The sequence below is a fragment of the Hemicordylus capensis genome, chromosome 7 (assembly GCF_027244095.1).
Source record: "Hemicordylus capensis ecotype Gifberg chromosome 7, rHemCap1.1.pri, whole genome shotgun sequence".
NCBI lineage: Eukaryota > Metazoa > Chordata > Lepidosauria > Squamata > Cordylidae > Hemicordylus > Hemicordylus capensis.
In genome coordinates this window covers 28,317,893-28,337,001 of record NC_069663.1, presented here as the reverse complement: position 1 = coordinate 28,337,001, position 19,109 = coordinate 28,317,893, and the positions used below count along the sequence as shown (strand labels likewise).

Genomic DNA, 19,109 nt, shown 5'->3' with positions numbered 1-19,109 from the left:
AGCGGCTCTGGGAAGAGCACCTGCCGACCGGCATGCAGAGGGTTCCAAGTTCCCTCCTTGGGAGAGACTCCTGCCTGCACCCTTGGAGAAGCTGCTGCCAGTCTGGGTAGACAATAATGAGTTAGATGGGCCAAGGGTCTGACTCAGTCTATGGCCGCTGCCTCGGTTCAACTACAACCCCCACCATGCTCGGGCACAATTTATGCTCTGCATTCAGGAACACATAAGGCTTTGGGATGCTCTCCCTGGTGAAGTGAGAGCTTCTCCATCTCTCATAACATTTAAAAAGGCGGTTAAGACACATTTGTCCACCTAGGCTTTTAATTAGATCCATGAAATTTAACATTGTTTTAAATATTAAATCATTTTAGTGTTTTAAGTTTGTTTTAAATTGTGTTGTTTCATTGCAAGCTGCCCAGAGGTGTGAGTTTTGGCCGGTATATAAATAAGTTAAATAAATAAACGAGTGCCAGATTCAAGCCCCGGCAGCAGCGTCTCCAAGCAGAACTGGGGAAGCCGCTGCCAGTCAGTGCACATTAATACTGAGCTAGCTGGACCAAGGGTCAGACTCAGCAGGAAGCAGCTTCCTGTGTTCACGTGAAGAGTGGGAGACATGAAAGAGGTCTATGCCATCATACATGGTGTGGAGAGAGTGAAGAGAGAGAAGGTTTTCTCTCTCCGCATAACGCTAGAACCAGGGGTCATCCCGTGAAACTGATTGCCAAGAAATTTAGGACTGACTAAAGGAAGTATTTTTTCACACAATGCATAATTAACCTGTGGAATTCTCTGTCACAAGATGTGATGATGGCCACCAGCTTGGTTGGCTTTAAGAGGGGCTGAGACAGATTCAAGCAGGACGGGTCTATCCATGATTACTCGTCTGGTGGCTATAGGCCACCTCCAGCCTCAGAGGAAAGGGGAGCCACAGCAGGAGAGAGGGCATGCACACACCTCTTCCCTGTGGGCTTCTCAGGGGCGTCTGGTGGGCCACTGTGGGAAACAGGATGCTGGACTAGACAGGCTTCCTTGGGCCCGATCCAGCACTGCAGGACTGTTCTTGTGACCCGAAAATATCCCGAGGCCAGAGGTAGCAATGATTCTCTGCAAGGAATCCACACAAAGCAAGGATTCGAACACAGGGCTTCCAAGCCTCTATGTTCTGGACAAAGCTGCCCACCACAATAATAAAAGGGCACTGTAAATATGCCCAGAGTGAATAAAGGGGAGGGGGATAATTCTACCCCTTTTGTGACAAATTTCTGCTTTTGATCACCGGTTTAATGGTTGATGGGATTCCAACCAAGCCATTCAAAACAGCAAGTTTCTTATTCTTTTATTCTTTTCTCTCGTTAAGCAATGGGAAAAAAATCAAAAGAGAAGAGGTTTAAGAGGTTTATTAACTGGGAAAAATCAAAATTGCCTGAAGGCAGCCACGGTTGCCATTAATTGCAAACGTGCACTGTAGTCAAATGCAGGAGATGGACCAGCGTCCCTAGAGCTTAACAAAGTGGGCGGGGTAGGGGTGGGGAGCACTGGTGCATTATTCGTGCAAATGGCAGGAACTGCGTGAGAATCGTGCCATGCCATGCCGTGCTGTGCTGTGCATCCTTTGAAAAGTATAGATCCTGCATTGCATTATGTGCTGCGGACCAGACAAGTTCATGGAGCACTCACTGGACAACTTACAAAGGGTTGTTAGCCATGAGAGCTCCCTGTACACAGGCAGTCTACCAGAAACTGAGGACTAGCAACTGGGGAAGCCGTCACACCTTGCTGACTGGCTGCTGTTAAAAAGCAAAGGACAGACATTTGGGCTGCTGCAGCAATTCTTATATTTGGAAATCAATAGCAGATGACGTGAAGGTTCGGGCTACGATGGGGATTTCTCAAACTGGGGCCCTCAGATGTTACTGGACAAAGCTGGGAAGCCTTGTTCTACAGGAGCAGCGCATCCTAACGAGATTGCGGAGGGCGGGGGTGGGGTGGGGGCAGGACTAAAGGAGGCCCAGCTGCCTCTGCTTCCCGGAACTCCATTTGCTCCTCTGCATGCTGTCTGCAGGCTGGCCATTTGTCAGGCAGAGCTGTGCCTGATGCTCTACCTGATGAATGGCCAGCCTGCAGGCAGCATGGCTTTTGTTAAGGGGGTAGGATGGGAGAGAGCAGCAAACTGAGCTTCCTCTCCCTGTCTGTTGCTATGGCAGAGAACACACAGCTCAAATTAAAAAGTGGCACCTTGCTTGGCTGTGAGGGGCGTTTGCTCCCAGAAGGCCCCAGTTGCTGAATCAGGATCCATAACGCTAGAGACACGGAGGGGGTGACAGACGGGCCCCAGACTAGACTTGTGGCAGAACAGCAGCCAGGAAAACTCATCAGGGTTCATTTGCACATTTAGAATCTATTTATATTGAACCTTCAAGGGCTCTGTAGGGCTGTTCTTGGGAAACCTGGCATCAGCCTTGCAAGGCAGGCAGGCAGGCGTTATCCACGCCACGGTGGGGAAGTAGAAGGCTAAGAAAACTACTGACCCAGTGCAGATGCAACAACGCCCCACCAGGGTCTGGTGCTACATGAGCAAGCAAGGATTTGCAGGCCGCTGTGGCAGGGGCTGATGGGAGTCGTAGTCCAGCAACATCTGGGGATGCAAAGTGACAACCCCTGCCCCACACCACACTAGTTCTCACCGCTGTTCAGATTGGAAGCATCCCTACCCCAATACCAGCATGAGTGCAAATATTAAAATATCCATCCCATATTAAATTCTGAAGTTAAGGGTGTAAGGATACATTTATTTATTTATCATATTTTAATACTGCCTGATATGTAAATCTCCCAACATTAAAATCACAGGTTAAAATGCACAAAACATGATAAAAACAATATAAAACAAATGATTAAAATTATTAAAATTCTAATTAAAAGCTTGCAAGAACAGGAAAGTCTTGAGGGTCTTCCTGAAAACAAACAGAGAAGGAGATGGTGCGTGTGCATGCATGTGTGGCCTAGTGCTTAGGACCTCGAACTAGCACTGGGGAGACCCGAGTCCAAATCCCCATTCAGCCACAAAACTCACTGGGTGACTCGGGGCCAGCCACATCTCTCTCAGCCTAAACTACCTCACAGAGTTGTTGTGAGGACAACCATGACCCTGTACACTGCTCTGGGCTCCCTGGAGGAAGAGCAGGGCATTAATGCACAAACAAACAAACAATGCCAAAAGCAAAACACAGAGACAAATTGTCTAATAGGTTTGCATTAATATTGTTTAAGTTATTCAGTCATTTGAATGGTAAAAGAATTCAGTTGAAACAACATTTAATAAGAAGCATCCAAGTGCTTGTCAATCCATTCGGGGATTTGCACTCACTGGACAAGATGCCGGAAGGTGGGAGGCGTTGCCTACCTGCGCATGTGAAGCTCTGAGCATTCTAAAGCCCCCCACCACCACACCCCCCTGCCCCAGAGGCTTATTCCTACACTGAGCCAGGAACATTTTTACATTTCTATAAGTGGCGCAGCAGGGAAATGCTTGACGAACAAGCAGAAGGTGGCCGGTTCGAATCCCCACTGGTACTGTATGGGGCAGCAGTGATATAGGAAGATGCTGAAAGGCATCATCTCATACTGTGCGGGAGGAGGCAATGGAAAACCCCTCCTGGATTCTACCAAAGAAAACCACAGGGCTCTGTGTGCGCCAGGAGTCGAAATCGACCTGACGGCACACTTTACCTTTATCCTGCTCTTCCTCCGAGGAGTCCAGAGCAGTGTAGATGTTTATTTTTATCCTCACAACAACCCTGTGAGGTAGGTTAGGCTGAGAGTTAAATGACTGGCCCAGAGTCACCCAATGAGTTTCAGGGGCCTGAATGGGGACTTGAACTCTGGTCTCTCCGGTCCTAGTCTGGCACTCTCTAACCACTACACCACCACACTGGCCCTCCCCGCACTAACATGCTTGGATTCTGTCGGCTGTATTCCTTACTGAGCAGCTGGGCAAAATGCTGCGGGCAGATTTTTCCATTTGCCTCCATACCTTCAAAGACTAGAGACTTAAAAAACCCCAAAATCCCAGAAGCTGAACCTTCAAGGGAGAGGTCTGGAATATACCTAAAGGGAGCAGCAATGTGGCCTGCAACAGCCTCCCCCTCAGGACGGCAGCCGTGACCACCCTAGAAATGCAGCCCTGCCAAGCCCCCATGGTGTGGGGGGGACCCCACTCTCCGTTTTGGTGGGTGGGACCCTTCACTTGCAGGCTGGAGTGAATGCAGGTGGCCCACGAAGGGGACAGGCTCCCGGTCAGGGAAGAGGGCAAGTCAGGGTCTTCCGGAGCTTCTTTGGGGACCCGGCAGGTGCTGGGACCGAGCAGCCCACGTCAGCCTCATCCAGATGGGTGGGTGGTCTTCCAGAAGGGGCTGCTGTTTCTCCCCATTAGCTTCTCATTTAGCTGCGGGGAGATTGGTTCAGCCTCTCCGGTTCCCCCACAAAAGCAGCAGCAACGATCAACACAGCTTCTCTCTCTCTCTCCTCGTCTGAGACGGATCTGTGTCTTTTTGGAGGGAGGAGAAGGAGGGGTGGAGGGAGAGCAAGCGAGCGAGCTGGAAATCAGCAGAAATTGATGCTAAATTCCTCCAATTGTGAATCTGCCCAGCAACGGGCTCAGGAAGAGAGGAGAGAAAATGCCTTTCTAGCTCACAGAGGCCGCGTTATTTAACAGAACGGAGGAGAGGGCTGGAGACAGGACTCCTGGGTGCTCTTGAAAGGCTGCCTGAAGAAGGCTGGGTAGAGGGCATGCCCAGAGGGGCACCGAGGTCATTTTGGAGCCTGGACCGAAAGGCCTTTGGAGCCCCCCGGCTGCAAGTTAAGCCTCATCTCTTAACATGTCGGTTCTGGAGGGCACCAACCCCCAGGACAGACTGAAGGGCAGGGGTGTGGAGGCCCTGGACTTTGGCCCCGAAGCCCAGGGGTAAGAGTGCCTCTGGGCATACCACGCTTCTATTGTTGAGACTGGGTTTAAAAATATTATCGTGGCTTGGATTTGGCGAAGGGACCGGAAGATGGGAAGAATCTGGCAGGCTCTACAGGGGATGACAGATATTCATTCAGGGGGAGCGGCTGATCAATGGCCGTGAGCCACAGAGTGGAAGCTCCACGTCCAGAAGCCGGGTGCCAGGGGAATAGCCCGCGCTGGCAAATGTCAGCAGCAGCAGCAGCAGAGGGAGAAGGGCTGTTCCTTCCTGCCCTGCTTGCAGACTTTCTTCAGGCAACTGCCTGGCCGTTTTGTGAGGCAGGATGCTGGGCTAGAACAGGGTGGGGGGTCCCCAGATGCTGTTGGACTACAACTCCCAACATCCACAGCCACAACGGCCAGAGGCACACTGTGTTGTGGTCCAACAAGAGCAGGGAACCCAGTCTTGGGAATGCCTGGCCTAGCTGAGCCGGGAGTAGACTCAGCAGAGCTCTCCTTCGGTTCTTGATGAAGGCTGGGATTCCTCTCCTTTTGCTAAGCAGGGTCCACCCTGGTTTGCATTCCAATGGGAGATTACATGTGAGCACGGCAGGACATTCCCCTTAGGGGATGAGGCTGCTCTGGGAAGAGCATCTGCTTGTTTGCATGTAGAAGGTCCCAAGTTCCCTCCCTGGCAGCATCTCCAGGATATGGCTGAGAGAGATTCCTGCCTGCCACCTTGCAGAAGCCGCTGCCAGTCTGGGTAGACAACACTGAGCTAGATGGACCCAGCGTCTGACTCAGTATATGGCAGCTGCCTCTGTCCCTGTGCATCCCTCCCTCACCGCTCTTCCATTCTTGCAGGGGGGTAATCGGCAGGTTGGGTGTGCGAGAAGACTTCAAGCAACCCCCTTGCTCGGTTCTGCTTGCAGCAGCTTGCATTTCTCTCCTTGCAGCAGGCCTTTCCACAACGTCCCCAGTCGGGATGATGGAGAAGGCAGGAGTGGGAGGGGGGCCACGATTGTCTGGAACCCTGGCGAGAGGCTGCCGGTCAGAGTCCTGCACTGGAGGGACCAAGGGGCTGACTCAGTAGGAGGCAGCTTCCTATGTACCCTAACAGGTGCTCTGCCAGTGAGCCCTGCCCCAAATCTCCAGGCGGGCAGCGGAACCTCTTGGCACCAGTTGAAGCCGCTTCCTCTGTTAATGTGTCCCTGGATGGAGCTCATTATCCAGTTTGGGCTGCAAACAGGACTCTGTTGGGGTGCAGAAGTGCAGAGGCCGGGCCAGAGGTCAGTGGGGATCAAGCAGTTTCTTGGGCCCAGTCTAATGATGGGGCCTCCATGCCCTGAGCTCTCCTGCTGCTTTCTCAACCAGGCTGAAAGCCTTTCTCAGCATCCTGACTCTGCCACGTCTCCGCCCCGCCTCCCTGAGGGGCAGTCACCCCCTTCCAGCCCAGTTATCTCAGGTCAAAGCTGCGACTGGACGGGACGGAAGCAGGAGGAGGCCTGGAGCAGGACTCCTGGGTTCTCTTGGCAGGGGGCTGGGGCAGGGGAGAGGAGGCAGCAGCAGCCGCCGCCGCCTCGGAAACAGGCCGCTGCGAGGTTTCTGAGCATCAGAGGGGCTTTTCATCCGCTGTGCTGCAAGAGAGGGAGGTTTTTGTATGCCGGTACTTTTCTCCACACACAATGGTTTGGAATCCAAAGTATCTTCTCCTTTTTTCTGAGCAGGGCTGAAATCCAGCCTGTTTTGACGGCGTAATAAGAGTTGCCGGGATCAGCCATCCATCGCTTTCTGTCTCTCTTTCAAAGACGTTTATTGCTTTCCTTTCTGTTAGGTGGAAGGTGGTGGTGGTGGCGGCGGGGGGGGGGGGGGAGAACCCATCTCTTCTATTCCACTTCTCCAGAACTGCTGCTCCACCACCTGCCTATTTTCCATGTCAATCTTGCCGCCAAAGCGCCGAACGGCGACGGCCCAAGATGGCTCCTTAATTGCGTGGTTCAAGGAATCGGCATCCGGGTGGGGGCTCCCACCCCCCTCCCCCCGGCTTCCGCCTGCTGTGCTTTGGCCTCCCCCTCCCTGGCATGCCGAGCACACACGGCCCACCCTTTCCCGAAAGGATTTCTGCCCCTTCCCTCCCAGCCCGAGAGCAAAGTGCCTCCAGTTTTGTCGACCTGTCAATAAGATGCTCTTGGGAAATGGAGAGAGTCATAAATATGCTCCCAGAGAAAGTGGGGCATCTGGCCGGGAAGGTGGCCCACGGCTCGCAGGGGCACACCAGGCTGGCTCGTCCGAGGGAGTCCACGGCAGGGCACGGCTGCCTCTGCTTTCCGGAGCTCCGCTTCTTCGGCCCTTTCTCCTCTCTCTCCCATTCTGCCCTGCCACACTGCCTGCAGGCTGGCCATTCATCAGGTAGAGCTGCATGGTTCACCGCCCAGCTCTACCTGACGAATGGCTGACCTGCAGGCAGCACAGCTCTCATTAATACTGGGCTGAGGCAGGGCGGGATGGGAGAGGAGCCAACGGAGCTCCGGGAAACAGAGGCAGCTGTGCCTCCCACCCCGCGCGCCCCCCCCCCCCCCGGCTCCTTAGGGCTAGGGCACGGATCTGCAGGGCCACAGCCCCGCCCTCCCTTGAGCCACACCTCTCGGAGCACCACACGGAGCCAAAACAAGTGGCAGAACCACACAGGGACAGCGCAGGGTGGCCACCCCGAGGCTCTGCAGCTGCTGCTGGATTACAACTTTCCACACACACACACACACACACACACCTCGCCACAATTTATTCAGCACACAATGCAGAATCTGCCGGTGAGACTGACTGCCACAAGACGTGGCGACGGCCACTAGCTTAGATCGCTTTAAAAGGAGCACAGATAAATTAATGGAAGCAGGCAACGTCTAGTTGTGGCTACGAATCACGATCTAACTATGCGGAGCCTCCATGTTCAGAGGCAGCCTACCCTTCCATTTGCATGCACGGGCCAAATCAGAGTCCAAATTCCCAGCGGGGTCCTCGCACCCCTCAGCAGACCCTGCCAAGGTGGTGCCCCCCCCGGAGAGGCCACAAGGGGCTCAGAGGGTGGCACTCCGGCCTGGGCACACCCCGGGGCAGCAGCACCACTCCTGGATGCCCCTTCTGTGCTCTCCAAGGGGGAACTGGAGGGAAGCCAGCCGCTCTGGGGGTGGCTTGCTTCAGACTCCCCCTCACACAAAAGCTCTGCCTCCTCACGCCTGCCCCGAATGCCACATCTAGGACAATTAATTTTTCATCAGGGCCTAACAAGATGGGAATGGGTTGGCGGTTCTCCTCCGCAGAGCCGACACTAATCCTGTAAGCCACTTAAAGCCATAATTTAAAATGCCAGCCAGTGCTGGGATGACATCAGGGTGGTGGTGGGCACAGGAGAGGGAGCAGGAGCTGGGCCGGGGCGAGACAGACACCGTGGCCTGCACGGCCCCCATCACAACACAGACGCCGCCGCCGTGCTGCAGTATCTCTTCCATACTCGCGGGATTTGGGATGCGGCGCTTTAAAAAGCTGCCCCTAGTGGCGGCCACTGGACAGAGCGTTTTGGAGTCCCCGGCCCCATCGGAAGCCCCACACTTGCACCCCTTCTGCGGAGCAGGCTTAGCACCTCAGGCTTAACAGAGGCCTTCAGAATTGCTGTCCGGTTTGCCCCCCGCCCCCGGGTAGGAAAGAGACCCAGCCAAGTTCTCGGGAAGGCAGCCGGGCCCGCAGGAGGAGCGCTCTCCAGGGGCAGCAGAGCGCAGCGGGGTCTTGCTCCAGCAACGGTCAGCAGGGGCTGAGCAGATCCATGGGGGCCCTGCAGCCCTGCCCCCTTTGAGGAGCCTCGGCAGGGTTCCGACCCAGCAGAAGGGGCTCGCCTGGCCTTCCTCCTCCTCCTCCTCCTCCTCCCAGGCAGGGCTCCAGGTGAGGCTGCAGCACAGATTTGGGAAGAGTGTCCTGATCTCTCTCAAGCGGAGACTCTGGCATGGCCCCCTTTGCTAAGCAGGGTCTGCCTTGGTCTGCGTTTGAATGGGAAATGACCTGCGGACATACTGTCAGAGATTCCCCTCAGGGGGTGGGGCCATAGCTCTGGGAGGAGCAGAAGGTTCCCAGTCCCCTCCCTGGCAGCATCTCCAGGTTGGGCTCGGAGAGAGACTCCTGCTGCCTGCAACCTGGGAGAAGCCGCTGCCGGTCTGGGTAGACGATGCTGAGCTAGAATCTGACTCAGTAGAAGGCAGCTGCCTCCGTCCCACAATAAACTGCAGCTGGGGGTGATGGGAGTTGTAGTCCAACCAGAGCTGGGGAGCCTCAGCTGGGCTACAGACAGCTCTGCCCCTGGGCCCTGCCCCGCTGCCCGCGTTTCCTGTTCAAGGCCAGCTCCAGAGAGGCCCCTCGCAGCAGCCCTGAGGACGGCTCCATCCCTTGAGCTTGCAGAAAGGAGGGAGCGAAGCAAGCGCTGCTGCTGCCCCGCTCTCCGCTGGCCTCCCTCTGCCCTTTGAGACTCACTCCGTATTTTTAGCTCTCTCCCTCCCCTCACTGTCCGCCCCGGTTGCTTTCACACCTTCACACGGAGCCAAGAGACAGAGACTCCATGGAGATGGGGGGCACAGCGGTGGCAGGCAGCAGGCGGGAGGGCGGGCGGTGCCTTGTGCTCGGGGAGGAGCGGGGAGGAGGGGACGAGCTTGGTCTACAGGACCCCCCCCCCCGTTGTTAGCTTGGGTCCTCGGCCCCTGCAGTGGGTGCACCAGCTGGGGGATACGCTGCTGAGTAGGGAGGGGGCTACAGAACTGCAATGGGTACCTTGAAACCCAATGAATGCTGGGCCACACCACAGCTGGCCTTGCCACTAGGAGGCGCACTTGGCAGCGGACAGCTCCTTAGCTGTACCTGAAAGGGGACAAGGCTGGAATCCTGACGGGCTAGCTTTCCGTGTGCAGGGAGTCTGTACCGTACTCACCCAAACCGAAGAGGACTCAGAATTTAGGAGGATCGCCTTAAAAACTGAGGTTAACGGCAGGTTATACCTGTAATTAATACCTGTAATTACACCTGTAATTAATAAGGGAATGGGATGCTGAATTTAAGATGACACCCCCCCCCCTCATTTCTTAAATCAAATAACTTGGGGAAAGCCTAGTCTTGGATTCCAGTAAATACAGTGCAGTATTTAATCTGGGAAAGCATCATGCGGAGGTTTGAAGGATCAGGATGTCTTTTTACCCATGAAAGGCCCTGACGGGTTCTCTCCCTCACTCAAGAGCATCTAGACTGTTTGATGAAGCCTGGGAACTAAGCATTTAAGCAAGGAGGGAAACACGGAGCGGTTAGAGCACCACCATCTTCCCACCTGAGCAATCTGTCCTACATGTCTGAGAATCTGTCTGCTTTCTCAAGTCACATGGGCAGCAAGCTGTGAAAAGCTGAGGGGGAGGTAGCAGACAACGCTTGAGGAAACAGGGCTGCATCGGAAAAAGGGCAGTTTAGCCCTCCCCTCCTCTCAGCCCTATTTGCATTTGCTTGTATTCCAGCAACTAACACACCATGACAAGAAGGAAAGGAGCAAAACTTGGCAGGCCTGGCAACGACAGATGAAGCAACAGAAAAGAGACAAGGGTCCCAAGGAACTAGGAGAGAGGGGAACGAGTGGGAAAAGGGAGTCGGGGCGGGAGGAGAGGCTGGACAAAGCCGTCTGGGAGGGGAAGACTGAGCTGGCACCCACCCCCACCCTATCTTTCTGGCCACATTTCCACATATATTCCCACCATCTGGTGGGCATTTCACTAGTCAGTCATAAAAGCCAACCACATTACATTTCTTATTAAAGCACATCGATGTCCTGGCATTACACACTTCATCCAGTTCCAGGGAGAAAAGATTTCAGCTGTGCGTAGTGTCTGAATGAGTTCGTCACAAAAGCAAAATACTAATATGACAAATATTATTTATATACCACTTTCCGGCAAACATTCCCAAAGCAGTTTACATAGATATAGATAAACAAACAAACAAAATGGCTCCCGGTCACCAAGGGGCTCACAATCTAAAAAAGAAACACAAGAGAGACACACCAGCCACAGCCACTGGAGGGATGCTGTGCTGGGGATGGGCAGGGCCAGTTGCTCTCCCCCTGCTACAGAACGAGAACCACCACTTTAAAAAGGCGCCTCTGCTCAGTTAGCAAAACAAGCCCCCCCCCCCGCCATGGTCTCTGTGTTTCCTCAGGGAGAGGAGAACAAAACCTTCAGCATCCCAACGGGGCAAGCGCTCAGCAGAACGCCCCACATGCCAAACAGCAGTCAGTCGGGACTCCCCAGATCTCTCCCTTGAGACAAAGAACATTCCGGAATGGCCCAGCCTCCCACGGTAGAAGGACCGAGGCACACCCAACAGAACAAGGCTGCAGAATGGACTCCAACCCTGCAAGCCGCAGGTGGAAGGGGAGGAAAATTGCAGCCCTGAATGCTCCAGTACATGAGCAACTCCCTGCAAAAGCTTTAAAAAGACCCCAACAACAAACCAAGAAGCAGCCCCAAAGGCTGCTTTGGCCCCAAAGGCTGCTTTGGGTGACTGATCTGCTAGCCTTCTCTGTGCAGGGAGGTCCCCCCCACTTCCCGCCCATGGGGAGAAGGAACCCAAAGTGGCATGCCCCTCCCAGCGTCTGGAGTGGTATTGTCTGTTCTACCACCGCATTCTGCAGCTGCATATTTAGACCCAGCCTAAGGCTACACAGGCAAGATGAGAAAATCCCCTTCACCTGTTGCCGCCTGGGGTGCTGCCTTCTCCTTCCCTTGGCCTTTCCGTTGTCTGTAGGATCGGAGCACCTCAGCCAATGGTAATGGGGGAATCCTCTGATGGCTCCATCCCTCCGCCAATCAGAAGCCAAATCCTTGTCACCCCCCCACCCCCACCCCACAATTCCTTTAGTTAGTGCATTATGAGCCAAGGACCACCTTTATTGCACTTTACAGCTTCTCCACAAGAGGGAGACAAAGTGCTATTGTCTTTCTACCCACCACATTCCAACCAGCACAATCCCTAAATAATCTGCAGGATCTCTTCCCTCCCCACTAAAAAGGGTTTCTTTTTAAAGGAAGAAAAAAAATTGTAAACACACACACACACACACACACACGCAAAACCAAGAAGATTTTTTCACCTCTTAAAAAAACCCACCAAAAAGAGCTGTTAAAAACAGCTATATATAGCTCTTCCCCTCTGAGATATGCAAGATGGGAACGGAGCCATGCTGGAAATCTCCGAACGGGAACTAGCAGTAAAACAAACGCCACAAGTGGTGCTGGGACCAGGAAGAGTGGCACCATCTGCTCACTTGCAGAAGATTCCTGCTCGCCACAAATGGTCAGGCAGGTTTCCTAGGGCTGGGGGAAGTCTAGAAATCAGTCCTCCGATCCAAATCTTTTCAGAGGGACAGTTCTGTGGGCGACTGACCTCGGGTTTCTTCGAGTAAGTCTTTGCTCTGCACTCCAAATGTTGAGCTTAAATAATCCTATAGCACTAACCCTGTGAGGTAGGCCACGGCTACTCCCCTTTTACACTGATTCGTCCCAGGCTTGCCAGGGAGTCTGGAGTACTGGCAGGGTGTGAAAAGCGACCTCCAAGTTCGTAAGCAACACACTCTCCTCTGTTCTGCACCACCCAGTGGTTCAGTCCTGAGAGGGCCCTGGTGGCAAACTCCCAACAACAGCACACAAGGGACTGCAGGGTGCTGCCAACTCACTCTCTTGCTATGCGTTGTAAACCTGTAGGAGGAGGATCCCGAGGCTCCTCTGCATGGCAAACAGAAAGGAAGTGCGGGGAGGGAACTCCACTCCACTTCCAATGAAGGCTGCTGCCCGCTTTCCACCAAAGGTCCTTGGTCGCAATGGATCAGCATTCATTGAGAGGAGAGCTGGTCTGGTGGTCGCAAGCATGACATGTCCCCTGAGCTAAGCAGGGTCTGCCCTGGTTGCATCTGAATGGGAGACTAGAAGTGTGAGCTCTGGAAGATCTTCCCCTCTTAGGGGATGGAGCCGCTCTGGGAAGAGCAGAAAGAAGGTTCCAAGTCCCCTCCCTGGTGGCATCTCCAAGATGGGGCTGAGAGAGACTCCTGCCTGCAACCTGGGAGGAGAAGCCGCTGCCAGTCTGTGCAGACAATATTGAGCTAGTTGGACCAAGGGTCTGACTCAGCATATGGCAGCTTTCTATGGTCCTATGTTCCCCGGGCACCAGGAAGGTTCCCCCTCTGCCTCCCGCCAGCCCTCCCTCCCCCCCCCCGCTGCCTGCCTGGATGGCAAGTCTAACAGGGACCGGGGCGTGCTATCGATCGCGGCTTTGCTCCATCGGCTCCTGGATGAAGCTGCTGCTGCTGCAGGCGCTGAGCCAAGGAACAGGCCGTGATAATGCGGGTGTCTGGCGGGCGCACCCATCCCCCACCTTGCTGCACGCAGTCTGGGCAAGGAGATCGCAGAGCAGGAGGCGGGGGGGAGGGGAGCAGGCAGGCGGCGCGAGGTGGGTCCTGGCTAGGGCCTACAAGTGCAGGCCCCACAGAAAGAGTCCAGTGCACACAGGCCCCACAGGCAGTGCCCACCTAAGCCAGTAACAGGAAAGGCGGAGGAAGGCGAGCAAAGCACCCAAAGCCCACCGGGAACCCAAGAGCGGGTGTCGGATCTCCTCTACCGTCAAGGCACGCCAAGGCCCGGAACACCCCGCAGAGGGTCAAGTGCTGTCAGAGAGCAAGGCGCGGACGGCAACTCCCATCAAACCCTGCCAACGGCCAAGGAATGGGCACCCAACACAAGACGGTTCCAAGTGTCAAAATGTCAGCATTGGAAGCCGCCTTCGGCAGAGTCTGACCCTTGGTCCATCTAGCTCAGTTTGTTCTACCCAGACTCGCAGCAGCTTCTCCCAGGTTGCAGGCAGGAGTCTCTCTCAGCCCTCTCTTGGAGATGCCGCCAGGGAGGGGACTGGGAACCTTCCGTAGGCAAATGCTCTTCCCAGAGCGGCCTCATCCCCTAAGAGGAATATCTTACAGTGCTCACACATGGAGTCTCCCATTCAAATGCAAACCTGCTAAGCGGACCCTGCTTAGCAAAGGGGATAGTTCATGCTTGCTGCCACAAGACCAGCTCTCCTCCCATATTCCTAGGCATTCAACAGTCAGATCTGCAGAAGGCATTCCCAAGGAAGATTTAGCTGTTTAAAGTAGTCTACAACCCAGCATCTCTGCAAACGCAAGCAAAGCAGGTAGGAGAAATCTTGGCCAATTCCCATTTTTGTGTCGCTTTGTAAAGGGTTAGCTAAGCCAGTGGGAGAATACAGGTCTGTCAACAGCTATTAACCGTGATTGTGTAGTGAAACCTCCAGGTCCAGAGGCAGTCTATCTTTGTGCAACAGATGCTGGGAAGCAGAAGTACAGGAGGGCCTATGTGCCCTGCTTTTAAACTGCTCATGGGCATCTCAGTGGCCATGGGGGGGAAGCAGGAGCCTGGATCAGGCAGACGTTTGGTCTCTTCCAGAAGGGCAGTTTCTTAGGTTCTTGCTGGGCCTATTACCTAAATGGAACCTCAGCATTCAAAGGCAGTGTACCTTTGAATATGAATTGCTCGAGGCCAAGCGGGAGAGGGCTGTTGCCTTCAAGTCCTGCTCAAGGCCTCCCCAGAAGCATCTGGGTGGCCACTGTGAGAAGCAGGAGGCCCGACTCAACCAATCATCTGTCCATCCAGCAGGACTCTTCTAAGGTACTTTTGCATGCAAAGCAACCACTGAGCAGAGGTTCTCCTCCTCCTTCCAAGGGGGAAGCAGGACACCCACGCAGTGGTCCCTCTAATTTTCTTCATCTCTGTGCGGAATGAGTTTTGTTCTGGGCGGGACTATCAAGGCAGTGTGTGCGCACCTGCAACCAGAGTGGGGCCTTCCTGATTCAACCTGAGCGGGATCGAAAATGAACTGAGCAGACATCAGAAAACTTGTGAGCATGTGCACGCCTTAGAGGGAACAGTGCACCCCAGTCTACTCCAACCTCAACACTTTGGGCCAAGAGTGAGAGGGGCAGGCTACAAGTCCCGGGTTCAAACCTTGCCTCTACCACAAGCTCAGAGTTGGAGGCTTTATGCAAAACAGCCCAAAAGTGCCAATGCTGGTTTAAACACCCATTTTTAGTAGTTTAATAGCACCCTGGCTATGCAACGACCTTTCTGATTGTACTTGAAGAATAGTAGTTCAGTGCAACTTGAAAGCTTGCACACACACACACACACACACAGGTTATTATCATTTGCTCGGTGGGATGGACGCAGCTGCTAAGGGACACTTTAAACACAAGATCTCTCTTGTATGAAAAATACTCCTGTGCCAGAAACTGCACACCACCTCAGGCATATTGAAAGGAGAGTCTGCCTGCCGCAGACGCGATTCATTTTCTGCGGGTACACAGTGTCCATGCACAAAACCACAGGAGCAGATTGCAGGTGTGTGCAGCTCGACAGAGCTACAGTTGGTGCCTCGATGCTGCCTGTGTGTGTGTGTGTGCAGAGGAGAGACGTGCCTGCCAGCCTGCCCCATGCGGACAGCCACACTTGGGCGGCAGCTTACAAGGATGGGCTTCCCGGGGGCGAGAACAGCCCCCTCTGGCCACTTGTCCTTAATGCTGCTTTGCAGCCCGAGCAACGGCTGCCGTCTCAGGGTCCAGGCCGGGCCGCCTTTCTCCTGCTCAGCTCCCGTTTGCACTGCCTCCCCCTCCTTGCCCAAACCGCAGCTATCTTGCTGCCCGCAGGACTCCTGGCCCAGGAGGGGCTCTTGCCTGCCAGCGCCCCGAAGATGGATGGGGGGGCCTGTCGCTTGGCGGCTGCCTTATCAGCACCGCTCACTCCCCGGCTGTGTCACGCTGGAGTGGAGATTTACTCAGTTGCCACTTGGCCCGAGACGAGACACAGGGCTTGGAGCCGGGGAGGGGTCCAAAGGGCCCCTTCCCACACTCGGCTGCCCTGCTCACAGGCTGCAAAGAGGCCCCCCACCCACTTCAGGAGGGCCTGCAGGCAGGAGCCAAGGGTCCATCCATCTCACCCGTACCAGCCGCAGCAGTAGGGATAACTCTGGGTCCCTTTCCGGTGCTGCTCAGCCCCAGTTGGCTGCACGACACCCTGATGTGGATAGGAAACGCTGCCCTCCTCACCCTGGTTTGCCTTCCTGACTACATCGCAAGGGGAGAGAGCTGGTCTTGTGGCAGCATGCATTGTCCCCCTCTGCTAAGCAGGGTCCCCCCTGGTTTGCATTTGAATGGGAGACTACATGTGTGAGCATGGCAAGATATCCCCCTCAGGGGATGGGGCCGCTCTGGGAAGAGCACCTGCCTGCTTGCATGTAGAAGGTTCCAGGTTCCCTCCCTGGCATCTCCAGCATAGGGCTGAGAGAGGCTCCTGCCGGCAGCCACTGCCAGTCTGTGTAGACAATACTGAGCTAGATGGACCAGTGGGCTGACTCAGTATACGGCAGCTTCCTATGTTCCACACAGGCAATCAGATTTAGCTAGGTTACATCACCAAGCCAATTCAGAGTGAGGGCAGGAAATATCATCTGTGCTCGGCCCATCCAAAATAGCTCAGACCTGAACAAACAGGAAGTTAGATCGGCTTCCAGAGCTAGAGGGAAGATGAGGAGTGGGCCTTTGTTTTGGAGCAGGTGAAACACGGACCCAACAGGGGCCCTTTTAGCTCAGAGTTCCCTAATTCCGAAAGGCATGTCCACGCAGGAGGGGCGTGAGAAATGAGCCCCAAGGAGGCTTGCTCATCACCTCTGTTTGCTTTTGTAACCAGTACCTCTGTGTGTGTGTGTGGGGGGGGTCTTACCTTCCAGCACAGCAGAATTTTTTTGCTTTTTCAACACCCATCCCCAAAACAGAAAGCAAGAGGCTGAGGCACCATTTCCCCGCCCCACAATGCCCTGGACTGATGCAATGGCCAGGAAAAGGAGGGAAGCCAGGGAGAGCAGGAAGGATCGCCTTCTCTCTGAGCCAGCTTTGTGATGCCATCACGTAGCCAAATCTGATGGCTCCGCTGTGTTACCACAAAGCACGAATTGGGCGTTCGTCCCTTCCATCCTTATTTCCTAGCAAGGTCATTCCAACAACCTGCCGAAGACCAAAGTAGAATGTGTGAAAGCTTGGAAACTTATTTGCAAGTGAAGTAGGAGAAATTCACTCCAAAATCAGAGGCATGAGATAGCTCAGATCTAAGGTCTTGCTAATGGATCTCCCAAGACCTTAGAACTGAGCTATTTAGCTGCTCAGGTTTTGCATTCTTCAAACTCCCTAGTTAGAAGCTCTGCTAGCAAGTTATGCAGGACATCCCTAAATTAGAGTTGACAAGTGGAGCAGGAGGATGCTGGAGTTAGCTGCTCAGCCTTAAAATGAGACAGTACAAAGAATCAGGGAATCTGGGACGGGAAGATAAAAAGAGTGATGGTGACAATGGCAGTGGCAGCAAGAGCCAAGGAAATCTGGAGGCAGGGACAGCGGCCTGCTGGTAGTTCACAGGATTTATTCATGACCCACCAGTTGCCAAGGCCTAAGGCACCTCAGCACTCTCCTGGATTCCTGCACTGCACCCCAATGAGGCACCAAACACTTGCCCCATTAAACAGGGAAAATGGGTTGAATTTGGTTCTAGAAAAGGACAAAACACACACACTCCCGCCCGGGAATGAGAGGAGAGCTGGTCTTGTGGTAGCTAAGCAGGGTCTGCCCTGGTTGCATTTGAATGGGAGACTTGATGTGTGAGCACTGTAAGATACTCCCCCTCTCAGGGGATGGAGCTGCTCTGGGAAGAGCAGAAGAAGGTTCCCAGTTCCCTCCCTGGCAGCATCTCCAAGAGAGGGCTGGGAGAGATTCCTGCCTGCATCCTTGGAAAAGCCGCTGCCAGTCGGTGTAGACAGTACTGAGCTAGATGGACCAAGGGTCTGATTCAGTCTATGGCAGCTTCCTCTGTTGCGAATGTCCCCTTCCTACCCCCTCTGTCAGTCTCTCTCCCTGCCCCACCACCATCCTCAGTCAGTGCCCCTCCCACCGCCTGCCTCTCCTCCCCATGCCCGGTGATTCTTCTCCCTCCCTCCTTACTACCACACACTCATTGCCAGAACCTCCCTGGGTACCAGCCCCCCCCCCATCCCCGCCATCGCTTCCCTGGCTCAGCTCTGTCCATCTCCATCAGATCGGAGTGACAGGCTAGAAATGAGTCCAGGGCAGAGATAATAAGATGGTGTGTCTTGGCCAGACAGGTGTCAGCAGAAGGACTTCCTCCCAAGCACTGTGCGGCAGGAGCAGGCAGGAGGAGTCCCACAGCTTCCTGACACGCATGCCCCCTCGAGTTCCCCAAACAGAGCCCTTTAGCCCCAATGACAACTTTGCACATGCCCCGAGGCACTCTAGCCAAGTGCCTCCCCTTCAGCTCGGTGGCACCACCTCAGCCAGCAGCCACACATCTGGGAGGAAGGGCAGGACTACAACTCCAGAGGAACAGAGGAAGCTGCCATATACTGAGTCAGACCCTTGGTCCATCTAGCTCAGTATTGTCTACACAGACTGGCAGTGGCTTCTCCAAGGTGGCAGGCAGGAGTCTCTCTCTCAGCCCTCTCTTGGAGATGCCGCCAGGGAGGAGGGAACTTGGGACCTGGATGCTCTTCCCAGAGCGGCTCCATTATCCCCTGAGGGGAATCTCTTCCAGTGCTGCTCACACTTCTGGTCTCCCCTTCATATGCAACCAGGGCAGACCCTGCTTAGCTAAGGGACAAGTCATGCTGGCTGCCACAAGCCCACCTCTCCTCCCACCGTCTTCAACCACAACGGCCAATTGTCAGGGGTGAGGGGAGCTGAGAAGGGCTCCCAGTCTTGAGATCACGGCGGTGTCGTCCTGGGCTCCAGCGCCTCTCTCGCTTCCGCAGTGGGGCCCTGGCCACCCAGCCACTGGAAACAGCCTGCCATCGGCCAGGGCAGCCCAGCTCATGTCTATGGGGGGTGGGGGGAGAGGCCACACTTCCTCCCCAGCACCCAGGCTCAGCTCCCAAGGGGAAGAAGCAGATTAACCCAGTGGGAGGCAGCCTGCAAGAAGGGACTACAAAGGGGCTTCCAGCCCCATGCCCGCCCCCCCCAGCCCATAGATGGCAG

At 54.7% G+C, this 19,109-nt stretch overlaps 1 protein-coding gene across 3 annotated transcripts in view; it reads right to left on the bottom strand.

Annotated features, from left to right (window-relative positions):
* LRFN1 (leucine rich repeat and fibronectin type III domain containing 1) overlaps nt 1–19,109 on the bottom strand; it is a 51,863-nt gene that overhangs the window by 12,306 nt on the left and 20,448 nt on the right. The window contains exon 1 of one of the 3 annotated variants that reach the window (XM_053268776.1): nt 11,709–11,806. The exons of the other annotated variants lie outside the window; for them this stretch is intronic. The gene's annotated coding sequence lies outside the window, so the exon portion shown is untranslated. Of the gene's footprint in view, nt 1–11,708; nt 11,807–19,109 lie in introns of those variants that run through there. 3 annotated transcript variants of the gene reach the window in all.